The sequence below is a fragment of the Brachycentrus maculatus genome, unplaced genomic scaffold, assembly GCF_059751285.1.
Source record: "Brachycentrus maculatus isolate JH-2025_06_01 unplaced genomic scaffold, ASM5975128v1 h1tg000704l, whole genome shotgun sequence".
Taxonomy (NCBI): domain Eukaryota; kingdom Metazoa; phylum Arthropoda; class Insecta; order Trichoptera; family Brachycentridae; genus Brachycentrus; species Brachycentrus maculatus.
The window spans coordinates 17,431-37,346 of record NW_028281435.1 but is presented as its reverse complement, the minus strand read 5'-3'; the positions used below and the strand labels follow the sequence as shown (position 1 = coordinate 37,346).

The window sequence follows — 19,916 nt, the reverse complement described above, 5'->3', positions numbered from 1 at the left end:
TTTGTTCAATCCTCCGTCAAAGCTTGAACGTCAACTTGCCTTTTCATCGTATAAATTGTAAATCGTCAACCTTTCGTCAAATAATAACGGTCGACTTTATCTGAGTCCTCCCCCATATCTCCTGTAAACTGTAAATTTATTTACCTTAACCAACTCCCCCAACTTTTCATACTTCATCCCCTAAAACGATTTAATTCTGTTAAATACAGCGGGGTTCGCGTGATATATAATATTTATTTGTTTTAAGCATATCGGTAACATTAAACTCGTGAGATGACCATTACACATAAATCAACACAATTCGTAAAAGTGAATATCATTTCAAGTGTTTTTAATTTTGAACTACCTAACTAGCTAGGCATCATGCCGTTTCCCCGCAGGAAAAGGCAGAGAGAATAGAATGCCACATCACTCTGCCAGCAAATATTCTTCGTCGTTTCCACATGCATGCGTCTCTTCATACATTTTTTTAAACTCTCATTCTCACCCAATGATGCATAGGGCACTGCATTATATAAACTCAGTGTTATCTTGATAGTTAACACACGAAGGAAGGGTGATCAGCCCTCCGCTTCAGGTACCACTCCAGGGTATTATGGTGAAAAAAATTACGTTCATTTAACTCCTCCCCCCTGGGAATCGAACCCGGCACCTCCAGTACGGTATCCGAGTGTGCTGACCATTACGCTAGGTGGTGGATGGACCTCATGTATACCTGTGTAATATTCCTACTCATGGCCTGACCACTTTCAAGTATTTGAAATACTTCTACTTTGATTATTACTAAAAAAAACGCTTTGTAAGGGAGATTCTTGGTTACTGAAGAAGCGTATAATTTCGACATTAAATACAAGATTAACTTCAGAATTAACATGAAAAATTCATTCTTTTGACATAAAAGGAATATTTTTCAATAAAAGAAAAACAAACAAATAAATGGTAAATCATTTCAGGAAATAAATATTCCACGTAAAGTAGAGTATATTCTTCTTTAAGAAGTTATTTATTAGCAATATTACGAAAAACAAAGCAATAATCGAGAAATCCTCTTGTTGCTTACAAAAATATTATTATGTTGATTTCTCAAGGGACATGCTTTCCTGGAAGAAGGTATTTTTTCCACTTATAATAGATTACAGGTTAAGTAATTTGTAAACAAGGAAATGCGAAGCATATTATCATCCTTCCCCTGGCACACTTTATTTCTTTGATGGATGCCTTATTTTAGAAATAATATGTCTAGTGGAAGAGAAAATATCAAACGAAAAAGAAATATCTTTATGATTAAAAGTATGATAATATCTTATTATAAAAATAATAAGATGTACATTATAGGTGTCTTAACTTGAGACAAAGCGTCTATCGTTTTTTTTTATACGAAAAAATATTGAAGTCTGAGCATCTCAGAGCTTACAAACTTATGACCACTTTATACACTTATATTACGTTCACAATTCTGCCTACAATTAATAAATCTATATTGTATGTTTACCATAAAATTGTTTGTTACCTTTGAGAGTTGAATACTTACACACAATATATTATGTATACAATAAATGTATACAAACACTGTCATTGGATTCCTTTCGTATGTTAGTTGTACTTTTGATAGTTTTAAAAATTTCGGGTATCGGTATTGCTCTCAGTTGAGAATTTGTGAAATGTATAGCTTACTCCAATCAAATAAAGGTGAGTTTTATTGAAATTCGTTCACATATATATTTTTTTATGAGATGGAGTCTAAAATTACTTTTCTAATTAATATACTTTTATTTTGACCAGTCTATATTAACAATTTATTGTTTTTATTGCTTTTTCGCATACTATATGGATTGCAGATTATTTTAACTTAGTAATAGACAGGTCTTTATATTGCTTATACAATAGTTAAATGAGATTACGTATACGATTGATTGAATAATAAAACTAGAATTGTTTTATTCATTTTTGTAAAAACATGATTGATAATATTAAAATGAAAAACATATTTGTAAATGTGTTTAGATTTTTGAAATTGAAACCTAGTGTGTAATTTGTAAATAGCACAATTAAAATAAAATAATAAACTGATTTATACATGTTTTATTGAATAACAAAAAATCTTATAACACGTTTTATCGTTTAATAAAAATTACTTAACATGTTCCTAAAAAATAATATACTCCAAACCACATTTTAAATGATGGGTAATAGGCTTTATTTATTTTCAATTAACTGAACACGACGCGTTTTCGTTACATTTACACACCTTGACCCATAAATGAAAACGTTTGATTTGATTTTTATTGCTCGATCATATTGGAGCCATATGTAGCAGTATGTTTTCTGTTTACGACGCTCGATTTAATGCAATACTAATATTATTCTTAGTTAAACAGACTATTTTATTGAGTACAATAATGCCAACATAAAAATAGAAATAAAAAAGAACTGCAGTAAGACTTTACCTAAAACCTGTTTAAGTACTTAAATAAGTGATGCATTATTTGATTTTAACATGAAATTTAGTCTCAAAAAATACCAATTTATGGAATAAAAACTAAAAGTTGAATACACATTCATTAAACTGGTATAAAATTTATGAGCGCTGTGTTTTTTTTAAATGCTTGTAAATTATGTAATTTTTATTGAAAATTTATTGGATTTTACACCCATTAAATAACATGTCGATATTACATAAATTCACCAATAAAGCAACAAATTCAAAAATATTGCTTTACCATGTCATTTCACGAATTTCGTCTTTATTTTATCTGCAAATACCCAAATGGTGCATAGTGCACTGGGTTTTATCTAAAAGACTAAAGCTTGATTGTCAATTATATTATTGCAAGGTCATCAAGGTATCAGTTCTGCGCTCCTGATCTGAGGATGGAGGACAATGAATGAATTTAAATAAATTTATTTTGAATAAAATTTATAAAAAAAATTGCATATTCATTTAAAAATAACCGTGACGATATATTTCATCGAACACTACATATACGTGATTTTACTTAAAATGGGGGACAGAGCAACGGACATTGTGTGGAAATTCACCCCAAACTTCAGTCGTAAGCTCAAAGTAAAATATTGCCTGTACCACGCACTTTGATAAAGTGAATTCCAAGGCGGAGTAGAAAACTACAGAATTATTCAAAAGGTCACACAGAATTTCAGTCACTTTACAAGCAAAAAACTCAGCATATTGATTCAACGAATTCCATAAAATCAAAGCAATATCTTAATTTCAATATTACGTTATACCTTTTATTTGTCAAATTTGATATTCGATTCATTTTAGTTAAAAAAAGTTGTACAACTTCAATACAACTTTCGATATTCTCATTTCTATCGTTCGGCACTTTGTGGCTGAAATAGAGGATACATTTTGTACATTGGCGAACGGCCAAGTAAAGGCTCTATACTTACTGCCTTAATTGAAGAAATTGTGTGTAATTGATGGAAAAATGGTACTCTAATAATGGTTAAGTCGAACAAAAAATCAATGCGCGAAATGAATTAATAATATATTTTTTCATCTCAACATAGATGAAGAAGGATATGAAAATGTAAGTATTTACAGAGCTTTAAGCCTTGTACTCGTACAAACCCGGGCTTCCATATTCTTTTTCATCCATGGTGAGATGTCAAAATGTAAAAATAACTCCAGATTTGAAGAAGATTAGAAGAAGATCCAGATTTGTGAACAAGTATTTGGAGACACTCAAAGTGTGATAAAAAATATGTAAAAAAATAATAAATTATTTAATATCTTTGTTGCTGGTAATTAAATTAAAATTCAGTTCATTTTAAATGGAACCCTTTCAATATTAATCTAATTCCATTTTTTAGAAAACAAATATCGAATTTAATGGCGAATATGAGGTTCCACTTTCTAGATGTTCAGTTTACTCGCCTTCCCAAAATGTATCGCTCGAGATTAACATAAACCGCATTGTTCCTGAATGTAAATATTTTTAAAATTGACACTTTTGGTTCCCGTTTTTCTAAGTTGATGTTTTTATTCGCCACTTTGCGCGACTATTTCCCGTTTCGGAAGAGACTTTACGACTGTCGACTGCTGAGCCGTGGAGTTAGGGTGACTCGGGATAGTACCTTCCTACATCCCTCGTAGGTACATCGCGATGGTGAGCGTGAGACTTGCATACTTCCCCTAGTTTTTATTATTTCGCGAACGACCGGAGCGCGACTTTTTAAGTGATTTTTCTTATTACTTTGCCCGTTATAAACGTATCTAGACTTGCGGTGGATGCCGTTTCATCAGCATTCTTTTATTGTGTAATGAAATGGCACTCTTCGACGAATATGTTTCGTTATTTTCTTAGACCACCCTTCTCGGGCCTCTTCCTTTTCTGTTTTACGATCATTACTCACATCGGCGGTAGTGGTGAAATTATTCATGAGTTGTCAAATCAACGAGCAGTCAATACTCGAGACGTTTTTGTGTTATTTCCGCCTCGTTCATGAGCCCCTCGCAAACCAGAATGAAGTATTATTATTGTTCTTCGGGCGACAGATGCAAATTACGCGAATGTAGAGAGAACTCTTTAATTTATTATTATTAATTCTCTATCTATGAACCAAATAAGAATTCTATAAATCTTTTTGATCACTTGCTTCCTTATGTCACCTTCGTTCTAATTACGGTCGTTATATTGTATATTATGTTTAAAAGTCCTACATTGTTGCTATGTTAAAGTAGATTTATTTCTAAAATATACATTATTACCATCAAATAATTGTACAAGGCGTAATACACCTTTGCAGTAGATTGTAGAGACTAGCATAGAGAGCCCATTTCGACTAACGGAAAATATTGAAATGGGTCATTTAAAATAAAAATACAATTAAAATACCTTAACCCTCTACAACGTTTTTATTGATAACGCGGTACCTATTTCAACATTGTAGGGGGTTTACTTTATATAATATTCGGTGAAACAGTATGGTGCCGTAAATATGTTTATGTATATTTTTAATTTTTAAATATCATAGTACCTAAAAAGGTAGATAATTCAGTGAGTATGCACGCTATACTCGTATATAAAATGCACCTCATAGCATTCTTCATAAAATATGCGATTCATGCATTACACATTACCTTCGTGCCAATATCATCTCAGTTGGCATTGCATTCCCCTGATGTAACGGTCTGTTGGTTACATTACATCCACATTATATGGCAGGCTTATCTCAACACTGTATCGGTTAGTAATTTCTTGTCTTTGATTTATGACCGAAAAGTCTTGCATTGTCATCGTTCACATCGCCTTCCTACCCCCGAAAGAGAGGCATATAAAATAGTTTAGGTGTTCTTATAGGGTAGGTTTATTCCAGTAAGGAGAGACAGGGAAAACTGTGTGTCTCGATTTTCCTTTTAAAGAAAATCAGTACCGAACAAATCATGTAGCAGCAAATCAATTAGGGTCCCCGCGAGGGACTTTTTGCTCATTTTTTGTTGTACGGCACGCTCCTTGGGTAATTTTCTATTAGCTAGGGTCATGTAATGATTGATAAACTGTAGTTTCTCATGTCATGTTCGAAGTAGTTGATTAATTATTCTTAAAACCAAGTAAATAAAAAGCTGAAATCGGCCATAGATACTGTACTGTACTGTGTCATGGGATTGATCACACATCTAGGAGTTCCAAAAGAATGAAAAATACAGTCGTTAGTCATGGGGAGAATGGTGAATGTTACACGTGTATAAAATGATAAATTAACCAGCCTTTGATAGATCTAAGATCGTAAGCTGGAGTCAAATTAAAAATTTGTTTTCATTAATCATTCATATCGATTATTCAGCCGGTACGTATATATTTTTTTAATGAAATATCTTAGGGTGTGATTTAATTATCAATAACTGGACGAGAATCGAGAGTAAAATTATAAGAATTTAACCAGTCTACGCGTCCGCCTCCGTAGTGGAATGGTCAGTACACTCGGCTACCGTTCTGGAGGTCCCGGGTTCGATTCCCAGGGGGGTCAAGTGATTTTTTCACTCTAATATTTATTACATATTACCCTGGACTGGTACCTGAAGCGGAGGGCTGATCACCTTTCCTTCATGTGTTAACGATCAAGATAACACTGCGTTTATATGATGCAGTGCCCTATGCACCATTGGGGTGCGGATAAGGGTTTGGAATTGTACTATTACAATATGATAATCCTTCCTTGGGACGGTGGTAGTGTGTGTAACCAGTCTATGACAGATCTAAGATCGTTAGCTGGAGTCAAATTATTAAATATCATTTCATTAATTATTCATATAGATTATTCACCCAGTACGTATATATTTTGTCAACAAAATATCGTAGGGTGTGATTTAATTATTGATAATCGGGTGAGAATCGAGAGTGAAATTACAAGCACTCGTCACGTTTATGGGGCACATTTCGTTATGTGAGAGAGAAGAAAAGTAAAACGTAGAGAGAAGGAGAAAGAGAGCAATACATTCCAACATTAATGCCTATAAATACTATTTTCTCAAAAACATATTCGTTTCTGTAATAAAATATATTTTTCTAACATTAAGAATCTCTTGTCGGCCTAAATCCAATAATGGTTTCAAAATATTCGAACACATTCTGAATACCGTATTGTGATTCTTTAATTCGCTTGTTTTGTCAATTAAAATGGACCCATATATTCTAAAATACTCTGAGCTAATCATGAGTGTAATGGTCAAGTAAGCAGTTAATCATTTTATTGACTAACAAATAATAACGTATGATGGAAAATGAATAATGTACAACCGGTTCTCCGCATCACTAATTTGAAAATTATTTCACATTGTGAAATACCAGTGTAAAAAAAGTCAATAGTGGCATTCGAAAAAGTGTTATAAATATTTTCTTTAAATAGCACCAGATCTAGATCGTTAAAATACAAATAATTGTTACCTCAATTAAAACAACCATAACTTCTCCAAATATGGAGTGATCATAAAAATGTATCGATATATTTCAAAGTTTTTGAATTATAAATAAATCTCTGTTATTGTTTTATTGGATCGAATCTGAGTGCCTGCCTCTATGAACTCATTAATATTATATTATTATGTTTGGTTTGTGAAAATAGTAAAAACTAATGGCATATAATGATAACCTGAGCAATAAATTGATTTAGAGCCGTGCAATACGTACAGCTACCTCTCGAGGAGGTATTAACAACGCAATATTGAGATTAATGTATTAAATTGGATACATTCAGCGGCTCTATTTCACGGTTTAATAAACAGGGTGGCACAAAATTAATCACTCATCAGAAGATGTTATAATTTTTGTAATTGGCGTCGTAGGAAGATCATATAACACATTTGTAAACTTGACAGATGTATTTTATGTATTGAATGTTAAATCAAACACTGATTTTATGAGTCTTCTAAGTTCTATTTTATTGTTGAAAAAACACATAATGGCATTTTCAAATGAGACTAGACATTCGTTTGAAAATGCCATTACTAGGCGAAACAATTGTCACAAAATTGATTTTTACCTGTTTTTTAACAATAAAATACAACGTAATAGACTCAATAAATCAGTGTTAAATTTAACATTTTATATATAAATTAAAATGGAGTTCTGAAAATTAAACGCCAAATCTATAAATAGACACAGCTGTGGTATACAAACAGATTCAGGTTTCGCAAAATAAATATTTAAAAAATATATTGAAAAATAATACTTAACAAAAAAAAATAGAATGAAAATATTTATTTGGACCTTACCAATTTTTCTTCGCAAAATGAAAAAAATGGTATCTGTCAAGTGGCTGCCACCAGTGTTGATACATATTTGTGCGCGTTTTATGAATCTGTTTGTATACTGCAGCTGTCAACTTCACAAATATCAAATATTATTAACGTACAACGCCATTTGCAAAAAATATAACATCTTCCGATAAGGTGATTAATTTTGTGCCACCCAGTAGTTAATAATTAAGAAATATAGGCGAGGCGATAAATTAATAATTTATTATGACAAGTGCATGCACTGCGAGTATCTAAATAAAATATATTACGTTATCTTTAAAACTATACGACAGGGTTGGTAAAAATTTGATGCATATATAATATGTATGTATTAAAAAATATTTTAACACGATATGTTTTTATTAATATCAATTAGCTGTACCCGGTCACGCGTATCCTTGGCTTAGCCTGGTTAAATAGAAAACAATGAATAGAGATAGCATATACATTTCTAAATAAGGAGGATATTTTTTATATGTTAAATTGCAAACAAACAACAAACAAATGCTTGCGAGTAAACAATATTTTAGCAACTATCAAGATACGCTCTGTCCGCCATGAGTAATGCTTAGTTTTGGGTTTGTTACTGTAACGTTCAACTGATGGCACTGCCACTGTGGTCAAAAAATCTATTTAAAATAGTCGTGTTTTTTGCTACTAAAAGTAAAAATAATAACAGATATATTTGAAACACGCACGTATTATAATGCAACGTCGTGTAAAAATTACAAAGCAATCGGCGAATAATTTTTTAAGGCAACAAACAAACATTTACAATTTTATTTAAGTATATAGATAATAATAATAATGTTTGCCTCCGTAGTGTAATGGTCAGCACGCTCGGCTACCGTTCTGGAGGTCCCGGGTTCGATTCCCAGGGGGGGTCAAATAAATACAAGTGATTTTTTCACTGTAATATTTATTCAATATTACCCTGGACTGGTACCTGAAGCGGAGGGCTGATCACCTTTCCTTCATGTATAAACGATCAAGATAACACTGCGTTTATATGAAGCAGTGCCCTATGCACCATTGGGGTGCGGGTAAGGGTTTTATTATCTTTTATATTTATATATAGATAATAAAATAAATATATTTGATCAAGATAATTAATGTCTGTATAAAATAAAAATTCATAATGTTAAAAACATTAAATATGACGAAGGATTACATTATAACCGGCGAAATTATAATCATATCGCTCACTCCATTCAACAACGTTATATATTAAAAACTTGATTTTTCAGGAGATCATTTTCAAAGTTTAAAAATATAATACAATGTATTAAAAATAAATATCAAGCCTTACTAACTTTTTACTGTGCAACAAATCTTTTTATGTAAAACATGAATGTTTTTTCTCCATTTGAAAAATATTAAGTATATTTAATAAAAAATTAAACAATAACTTTTCTTTAAAATGCAAAAACAACACTTTCTGCCCTGTAGCATGTAAATATTAAGTTAAAAATATGCCGCTTTTGCTGGGATATAGAAAATTTTCTGGGCATCCGAAAACATACACAACTAAAAATTGTCAAATTTTCAGATATGACGATGTTGAAAGGAGTGAGCGATATGTGTTTAGTGAATATGTTTTAAAATTCGTCTCGTGATTGTTATTTTAACATATAAAAGACTTCATTTAAATGTAATAAATGTACCTACACGCTTTTTGCGAATTCTAGGATTATCCTTCAACTGTTTGCTTTTTACTCAAATTACTAGAAACTACTCCTATGGTTTTAAAACAAATAAAAAAATACTGAGAACGTGTTTAATCCACTCACCTGTTCATAAAAGTACTTCACTACTCGTGCTTCGTCCATTTCCTTTTCAAGAAGTTATTCTTGGCATTGATTTGTCAAATACTACAACTTGTTTGCCATAGCAAATGTCATGTCAAATGTCAATATGACCAATGATCCGTGAAACGGGGAATAACCCCAATTTCATTTCATAGAAGTCGCGGTTTTGAATGTTAACAAGTGATTCTCTTATGTTTACTATTATTCATAATAATAATATACAATATCGTTCATTTGGAGGAACAACGTCACAAATAAAAATAGAACATTAAAGTAAGTTTTGAATATTGAAAGCATTAACTTTGTGGATCATATTGATATATTATTTCGAGAAATAAAAATACTTTGTGTTCTGGTCCACTCACATTTTTATTAACCAACTAGTTTCGGCAACAACCTGTTGCCCTCTTCAGGGTTTCAGTAATAAATAAAACTCTAAAGAGGCAACAGGTTGTTGCCGAAACTAGTTGGTTGATAAAAATGTGAGTGGATCAGAACACAAAGTATTTTTATTTCTCGAAATAATACATTAAAGTAAGCTTTATCTGAATACGAAGTAAGTTAATTAATTTGAGCGCCTTTATTAAAGTTATTTTATTTAAAACAGAACGTATTACATATTTCATCCGGGTTTTAGTCCCTCGGTCAATGTCGTGGACTTTAAGTCAGAGTTTCTGGGTTCTAGCATATCAAACACAACTTTTTAATAACGGGCCATTTATGTATGTGAACAAAATGATGAAATTTTAATGTTTATGTATGTCATTTGAAGACAAATTTTGTTTAAAAAAACCCTTTTGCAAGTAACGCAGTGTCTCATGCATCATATGTGTGGATAAGGAGCATCACAAGTTTGCAATTTTTTAAGTGTGTTTAAATAATATGTTTTCAAAATTATAGCTCATAAATGCAGGTGATCGCGACAAAGTTTAATTCGGAAAAACAATGTATTTTCAATTAAAGCATAAATACATTTTTTACAAAATTTGAGTATTGTGCTTGCAATTCATGGGTGGCATGTTCAATGTTAAACGGTACATAACTTTTATTACTCAATTACAGGTCACTGTAAATAACATGCCTTAACTTCTAAAATTCTACCTTAAATAGACTTCTTCGTTTATGTTTAGATATTTATAAAAATCTTAGTTAAACGAGTTACAATTCTCTGTTTAGTAAACGTCTTTTCTTATTTGTACATTATTCGCCGCTGATGGTAGATTAAGCGTCAGTTAATCCATGGAAATTTCCGCTATAAACAGCCTAAAAATACACAGCGATACGATCACTTCTCGTTGTCCGAGAACCACAGACGCTGGTTCAATTAACCACTTTTTTGTCGTTAAATTTAATCCTCTTATTTTACAACTTCACTGTTAAGAGTAATCCTAAGTCACTTCTCTTATTGTTATGAAATGTTTGCCTCTCTATCCGCTCCAAGCATTAAACTGTTTATTAAGATAACACTTGACAACTTCTGTTTAACTACGGACCAGTTATTCATCTCCCAATCAAATCATCTTCCAATGAAAATTAGTGACGCCGGATTCATTTACTCGACCACTCGGTTTGAACATTAATATGCGCAATTTAAAAAAAAAAACTTTTTTATATGAATTTTTTTACTAGCTTAAGTTTACCATGCCCCAATTTTGTACAGACTGTTAGTTATTTTTCTGAAATTAAATAGAATGAATTTATAGTTTTTCGTTATAATTTATATTTTTATAATTTATATTTCTATCATATTTTATAATTAAGAATTCAATTAACTTGACATTGGCAAATGCATTTTATTACATGTGCAACGCCATTCCATATTTAAAAAAAAGTTTACCATGCTTTGCTGTACTTCAATTCGGTTAAACGGAAAAAAAAATGAAACCACAAGTTTCAGACACCTTTAATTTCATAATGCTTGTGAAGCAACTATATTAGAATCTAAGAAGCAACATAGCATAAAGCATAAATAGAACAATACGAAATTTAAGCCGAAATTGTTGTTTATAATAATAGATGGAATGGTGAATTTTATACAGTGCATGAAGTGATCACTTAAACTAGCAAATAATAGGTCGGAAGCCCTGTAAATACAATAGTCTATAGTTTCACCTCAAATAAACTTTTTCATATTTATTGAGATACCAAAAAAAAAATTAAAAAAATCATTTTTATAATTGACCTTTTATTTTCTTCTCTATACGATGGTAAAAAATATCGGAAAAAGTATCGAATTTCGGGAACTATATTTTTTAAATGAATAATGAACTGAGTAAATGGATTAATAAATATAATGTCTAAATGGATAGTGAAATTATTTCTGTTTCCATCAATAAATATAACATGATGAAAATATTATTTTCTTAAGATCGTAATATGCTTGAAGTCATTCTAATAATGGATTTTAATATATTTAATTGAATTGTGATTTGAATTGAAGAATTCCGTGCTACTTATGTTTGTTAAAAATATTGACAAAGAAGTAATATAATGAAAAATGATTTTTTTTGCTATTGTAATTTTTTTCATCAAATACGTATGCTGTATAGGAAAATAAATAACTTCGCAGGCGGAAAATACTGATGAAAAAAAAACAGAATTTGATAAATTTTTCTTTATTCATTATTTTTATTAATATGTATGGTACAAACTGTCATTAGAAACAAAAGTTGAATAAAAATATATATTTTTGTTTGTATTAAACTATTAAAAAGTATTTGAATATGAAATATTAAACTTAAACACTTCAGTACATAAAATTTAATTGTCTACGGTTTTGGATATTCTCATAAAAATATTATTTTTATACATAAAGAATATTTTAATGATAACATCCATAAGAATTATTATATAAATGTTAAAATAAAAGAATTTCTGAAACATTTGCCACTATTTCACAACAGAAAATAAAATTTACCATCGTATAATTGTTTTTACATAAAATTACTAAAAATGTAGTACATAAAAATTAAAATAATGTCTTATTTGTGAGCTTTAGATAAAAATATATAATTATTTTTTAATATTGCCTATTTAGATGGCAGATGAAAAACTGGTCGGCAGATTTAAGATGAACGAGATGACAGACCACATCTGGTCTTGTACTAAACTTATCTCATTCAAATGTTAATCCCCTCTGATCCCTACCCAGCTTCCATGAATGCTCGAGAACGTGACGTCACAGTGGTGATAACAGAATTAGATTATTTAAGTCGAAATCTTGGACCTTGTTTATTTTATTGATCTATTTCTAAATCACATTGAATAAATTATATATTAAATAATACAAGTATTTAAAATTTGTTTTTACATAATTAAATTAATATACTTTAAAATGAATTAAAAAAGAATTAGACTATTTATTAATCCTATTATTATTACTACAACTTTCAACACAAAATACATATTCAATTTTTATATATTAATATAAATGTCTACCTCCAAAGTATACTATTAAGTCACTACAGGGTCGATTCTTAGGAAGTTTATATAAATCAGTCTTTTTTTAAATCTAATATTTATTTAATATTACCCTGGATTAATACATAAAAACTGATCACCTTGCCTTAGTATAATATCAAATTGCTGTCAAATCAAACGTTATTGCAGTGCCCTTTACACCATTGGGTAAAGATAAGAGAAGAGGAGGAGGAAGAAGTTTATTTTTTTTTATTCACCCAGCGATCCATCTCCACAATAAAAAATATGAACAATGTGAGCTACATTTTGGGCTTTGTTGAAAAATAAATAAAATCACTTATCGCTTAATGCTTCTAGTAAAGCTCGGTGGGAACCAATAAAATGACAAATACTCGTATATATTTTTTAAAGAACGACATTCATGATCGTTGACGAGCACTATTGCGTATAATTTTTTTTATCAATAAGGGCAAAAGAAAGTAAGATTACATCATAATTCTTATTATTTTGCCACTCCACGCTGAAGATTGGCAAAGATTTTTACTATGTCTGTAGCCGCTCTAAACAGCAAGTATTTAAATCAGGGTATATCTTTTCCTATGCTGTGTATTTAATAATTTTTCATAATTTATATAAGAGATGTGTACAAGAACTACAAAATCCTACTCGTCTGCATTATTTCTTCCGAACAGTTTTCATAACACAGAGTTGACTTTTGCTGCATAAATATCAAAATTTTATGGAGAAAAGATGATAAAAGACTTGTCATATCATTGCCATGTAATATTTGTAGTAAAATATTTCATCAAAAATTATTCTAATTTTGCTGTTTACTCAATCGAGAATCAATTCGATTCCTTAATTGTGACAGTAAACTATGTCTGGTACTAAAATATGGTAGCAGGTAAAAAGTTTAAATACATAAACATATTTTTTGATGTGTCTAAATTTCTAAATTTCCAAGATCACTTTTGATGCAGTCGTTTTTATATGATTTACATTTACTGTAAATTTTGCAATGTGATTAAAATTATCTATGGCAAGCTGGATACCTCAGACACGTGAGTGAGAATTTGAGTCTAGATGATCCGCTACTTCACGAACTGCACTGGTTACGCATTTTCAAAAGGGTAGAGTATAAACTCTGTTTGATTATGTATAAATTAATACAAAATACGGTTCTAGAGTATTTAAAAGAGCTATCCAGTCCAGAGGAATTGACTGATATCTGACGCTTCAATTAGTTACAAAAACTGCTGTGGGTATAGTGATCTTACCAGCCCACGAAAAATGTTCTAATTTTACTGTTTACTCAATCGAGAATCTATTCGATTCCTTAATTGTGACAGTAAACTATGCCTGGTACTAAAATATGGTAGCAGGTAAAAAGTTTAAAAACGTAAACATATTTTTTAATCATGAAGATATTTTTTCATAATTTGTTGTTGTTTTTCCCTTCATATCTCCGAATACGCCACTTATAATGGTTTTCAGATCGAAAAAATCAAAATTGATCTTCATCATCTGAGAACAGTTGAATTGGTACAATAGTAAGGTAAAGTTGGCCTGCCTTTCAGTTTATTTTGTTTTGATTGTAGAAAACAATGTTGAACATAAGTCTAGGGATTTCCGATAAAACACGTCCCGTCCGGTAACTGTCTTCTCAATAAATAAAACGGAAATAAGACTTCGAATGCCGATGACCCGTGGAAAAATTTAGCGGAAGAGTTTAACGGATTACCGTTGCTAAGGATTTAGCCAACTTGCCAGCGGTAAGGGCTTATCAACTTCTCCAAATGGACCGGTAATCGGATCTGGATTTTCTGTACAACTTGTCACTATAGAAAACTCACTAATAGGAATAATATTTTTACCTTCAGAAATCCGTTAAAAGGAAAAAAGAGAGAAATACGAATTTACTTCACGTATAAAGTAATCTTGCTTCTCATATCCCCTAAGGTATTTTAGTAATGTTAACGTTTTATTTTATGTATAGAAAATGAAACGAAAGTTTCATTGAAAGTATTATTTTGTATTAACGTAAGTCGATATTATGAAATACGTTTTTATAATTGTTAAATTTGTTATACTTGTAAGTGGTCATTAATTAAAAACAAAATCATGGATCATTGTTTTACATTATTGAACCTAATATGTGCATAATGTTAAAAAACATCGATGTTAAATAACAACAATAATTAAAAAAGAAATGTATTTTGCAAAACACAAAATTTCTTCATTTTTGTTTATTCTTCAAACCCTTGTCCGTACCTAACAGTGCAAAGGGCACTGCATCATATAAGTGTTATCTTGATCGTTAATACACGAAGGAAAGGTGACCAGCCCTCCCCTTCAGGTACCAGTTCAGGGTAATAGTGAAGGTATAATACTGAAGGTAAAAAATATTACCATTGAACATGGTATTTTTATCGAAACAAAAAGGATAGAAAAGGAAGATACGAGTATAACAAATACTAAGACTTATTAAAAAAAAAGATTTCTGAGGTTAATTACATAACTGGTGGGAATCGTACCCGGTACCTCACACTCTCAGTCGAGTTTCTACCCGATTTTGCTACGGCAAATGTACTTATTTTATTGTGATGTTGACCTATAAACCAAAGAAGACAAGGCACTATCAGAGGTCTTTTTTATAGGTGAGAACGACTAATATATATTTTGTTTGAATTACGTAAGTGCTCAGTTATTGATTGTATACATTTACATATTTACAGATTTTTTCAAACATATTTAAAAATAACATTTTTTTGCAGAAACCCACCACCTTGTGTGTCTTGTCGGCGGAGTTCTTTTTGCATACATTTTTAATTGTTTTTAACCATTTCAACCTAATATACACAATTTATTTAATTTAAAATTGAACTTAAAATATTTTAAAGTGGGTATATCAAAAGTTCAAGCATGCATGTATTAAATAACTCTCTTTGTGAAAGAAAAATATGAATAAATGGAAAGATAAAGTGGCATATTTTTTTTATATACACGTAAGAAAAGTATTTTAATATCTACGTTATGGTTATGGTATGTTATAGTATGCTATTGTATATAGTTTTTAAAATAATTATTTGTATTTTATTAAGTTGAGAATCCCTTTCTGAAGCAACATTCCGCCTGAGTGGAGAGGAGTGTATTATTGGTTCCCGATTCCAAACACAAATGTGTGTCTCCTATACAGGACATATTGTCAATACATGCATAGCGGTTACTTCAAACAAAAGGACGGAGATACATTTAAACTAAGCTTTCTTTATTTTTTAAATTTACCACAAAATATAAATGTTCACCCAAAATCTCAATCCTCGGGGGCTTGTAGATCAAAACACTATTAAAACATTTATTAACTTTGTGTCTGTATGGGTATGCAATTCCGATTGCTCTACTTATTACTACCATTTTCTTAAATTCTTACTTACGTATCTGAGGTATACGACATGCTTTAGTTTGTATAAAACACATTTTAAATTTTACAATATACATATCGCTCTCTCCTTTCAACAGCATCATATATCAAAAAACTTGATTTTTCAGGAGACCGTTTTTAAAGTTTAAGAATATAATGAAATGTATTAGATATAAATATCGAGCCACTTTTTGAATTTTTTACTGTGCAACAGATCTTCATAGGTAAAACCTGAAAAATATTTTTTCTGTTTTTTCTCCATTTGAAAAATATTTAGTATATTTAAAAAAGAATTAAACAATACATTTTCTTCAAAATGCAAAGACAACACTTTCTGCCCTGTAGCGGGTAAATATTAAGTTAAAAATATGTCGCTTTTGCTGGGATATAGTACATTTTTGAGCATTTCGAAAACATGTAAAACTGTTTTTTTTTTTAATATATGACGTTGCTGAAAGAAGTGAACGATATGTAAATCATATTAAATCTGGACTGCGTTGAGACTGATATTGGAATTGTTTAAATTCAGACATATTTAAATTCAATTTCAAATGCGATCTGCCTAAATTTTGATATTACCAAGATCAGTTGATGCAGTCGTTTTTATATGATTTACATTTACTGTCCATTTCGCAAATGTGATTTAAATTAACTATGGCAGGCTAGATATCTCGGATACGTGAGTGAGAATTTGAGTCTAGATGATCCGCTACTTCACGAACTGCACTGGTTACGCATTCCCAAAAGGGTAGAGTATAAACTCTGTTTGATTATGTATAAATCAATACAAAATATGGTTTCAGAGTATCTAAAAGAGCTATCCAGTCCAGAGGAATTGACTGATATCTGACGCTTCGATTGGTTACAAAAACTGCTCTGGGTAAAGTGATCTTACCAGCTAGCAACCAGCACACTACATTTGGCGAGCGTGCCTTTGCTGTTATGGGCCCATGTCATGGAGTGCTATTCCAACAGTAGTTATAAGCAGTGATTTTTAGAAAAAACGAATACGCTTCTGTTTCGCTGATTCATTTCCGTAATATTTTTTTTCAATTTAATCACAGCAAAACGCCCTTGATGTGGTATTCTACAAAAAAAAATTATGTATAAATTATACAGTATTATTATTTTGTCAGCCTACGTATTGAAGTGATTAGTATATTTACCTGCCATACTGGAAGTTCCGGGTTCAAGAGCCCATTTTCTTGAAATTGTAAAATAATTTGGACTTTGCAAAAATACTTTTTTTATTAAATATGTATTTATTATTATAAAGAAAACATTCGATTTATATTTTATTTTTAAAAATTGTTTTTATGTACTTTTCAAATTTTAAAAAAAATCCATGATAAACATAAATGTTTTTAAAATCAATAAGAAAACCAGTAAATTCTTTTTCAACTACTCGACAGAAACATCTCTTGGATTAAATTTTTTTAAACTAAATTTAATTCAATATGTCCGCCACTGCACCTGAACAGGGCCGGTACTAGTACAATGGTCAATTGTTGCTGCCGCAGAGCATTGGAGAATGGTTGGGCAATAGTTTTCACAATAGATTAAAGTCGATTGTTTGTTTTATTTGGATTTTATCTTATTGTATGTAGGTTCTATTTATGTGAAGAACCGAGATACAGAAAAAGAAAAAAAGAAAGAAGAACACTTTACGAAATGAATTTTGAATATTTTCTCCATAAATATTTTTAATTTGCAGATTCACTGGTATAAATAAAAATTCTGGACCATTTTAATTACTTTATTTTAAAAACGGGAAAATACCTTATTTATTTAAGTTTTACTTGGTAAATACAACTATTTATTAAAATCTGTAATGGCACGTGTTTTGATACATTCTGCATCATTTTTAAACACCGTATGATGCGAAATACATCGAAGTACGTGTGATAAGAGATTTTAATTAATAGTGGTATTTACCAAGTAAAAAAAATTGAAATTATATTTTAACACGATATCAGCAAAAGAAGTATGTTTTTTTTTATATATTAAAAGCATTGTTAACTTTGTGGTATGGTAATATAACACTCTTCTTATCATTCATCGTTCATTTTGTGTAATACCACTTTAATAAACACTAATTCGTCATAATTTTATTTTTCTACAAATGTCAGACCGTAATATAATGACCTGACTATAGAATGATCATTCCGAAACCAGTATTAATGAATTAGTGTATATTAAAGTGGTTTTTCACAAAGTGAACAATGAATGATACGGAGAGTGTTAAAAAATATGGTTTATCGCGATAAATTATGGATCATTAAATGCATCATAATAATTCATAATTTTTCTGGAACCTGCCTCCGTAAAAAGTGACTGCCGGACCAATGAATGAAAATAAGAATACAGCATGCTTCGTTATTATTTTGAAATAAGGAAAATCCGCGCAAATTGAAATTATTCCCAATTCCCTTGCCGAATTTCCGCTGCTTCAGTTTATCCTATTGAAATATCCCGCCATAACCCATTACAAATTTACCATCCAATCCAAACGTTCCCGCGAAGGTTTCAAATAAAGAACACAACGCCCACAGTGGCCTATTGAACCGGGTGCAGCAAAACGCTCTGAATTATTCAGGATGACATTGAACGTATATGAGCTCGGAACGAGTAGCTGCGCTCTTAGCTCTGGACGGCGCAATTATGTTCACCCTGTAGATGATTTATTCTCTATTCTCGTACAACCGAGAAATTATAAATCATTTTTCAATTATTTCAATATTTTATGATTTTATATGGGTGTTACACTCTTAGTGGTGTGAATGAGCCATTGAAAATATTGGCGTACTAGGTAATAATTCAACTGGCAGTAGGTTGCCAAAGTATTATGGACGAAAAATTTCTGATTTCTATCCGACAAAGCAAAAAGGGTGCAAAATGATGCTTTTAGTTTATATGGGATACAATATTTAACAATGTTCCTATATTGATTTAATTTCTACTATTAAGGCAAAGATAAAAATTTGGGTCATTTAAACAAATTAAAATTGTAAAATTTATTTTTGAAGCACTAACTTTGTGATTTTCCATTTTATAATTAAAATTTAACATTGCTTTAAAATCACGATTAATATTTTATTATAACTTAATTATAATGTCTACCTGTTTCGAAGCTAACCGCTTCTTTATCAAGACTGATTAATACTGATAGACATACTGGTAGACATTATAATTAAGTTATAATAAAATATTTATAGTGATTTTAAAACAAAATTGTATTTAAATTATAAATTAAAATTGATTTATTACAAAGAAAATATTAAAATACTATTTTTTATAATATGTTTATTTATCTCATACCAATACATTTATTAAAAAAAACTGTTTTTTGTTTTAATTAACTTTTTTCTCACGTCATCGAATAAATCTGATGGTATTAGCATCGTCATAAGAAACATTTTTATTACTTACATTTTTATTATTTTTTTCTTATATTTAATTTATTTAAACCATAATGCATCAAACATCAAACTAAGGCATGACATTCCCA

The 19,916-nt window shown here is 30.4% G+C and overlaps 1 protein-coding gene across 1 annotated transcript in view; it reads left to right on the top strand.

The window, feature by feature from the left end:
* LOC148300508 (uncharacterized) overlaps positions 1–19,916 on the top strand; it is a gene marked incomplete at its 3' end in the record, with an annotated part of 142,832 nt that overhangs the window by 121,202 nt on the left and 1,714 nt on the right. The window lies entirely within an intron of this gene.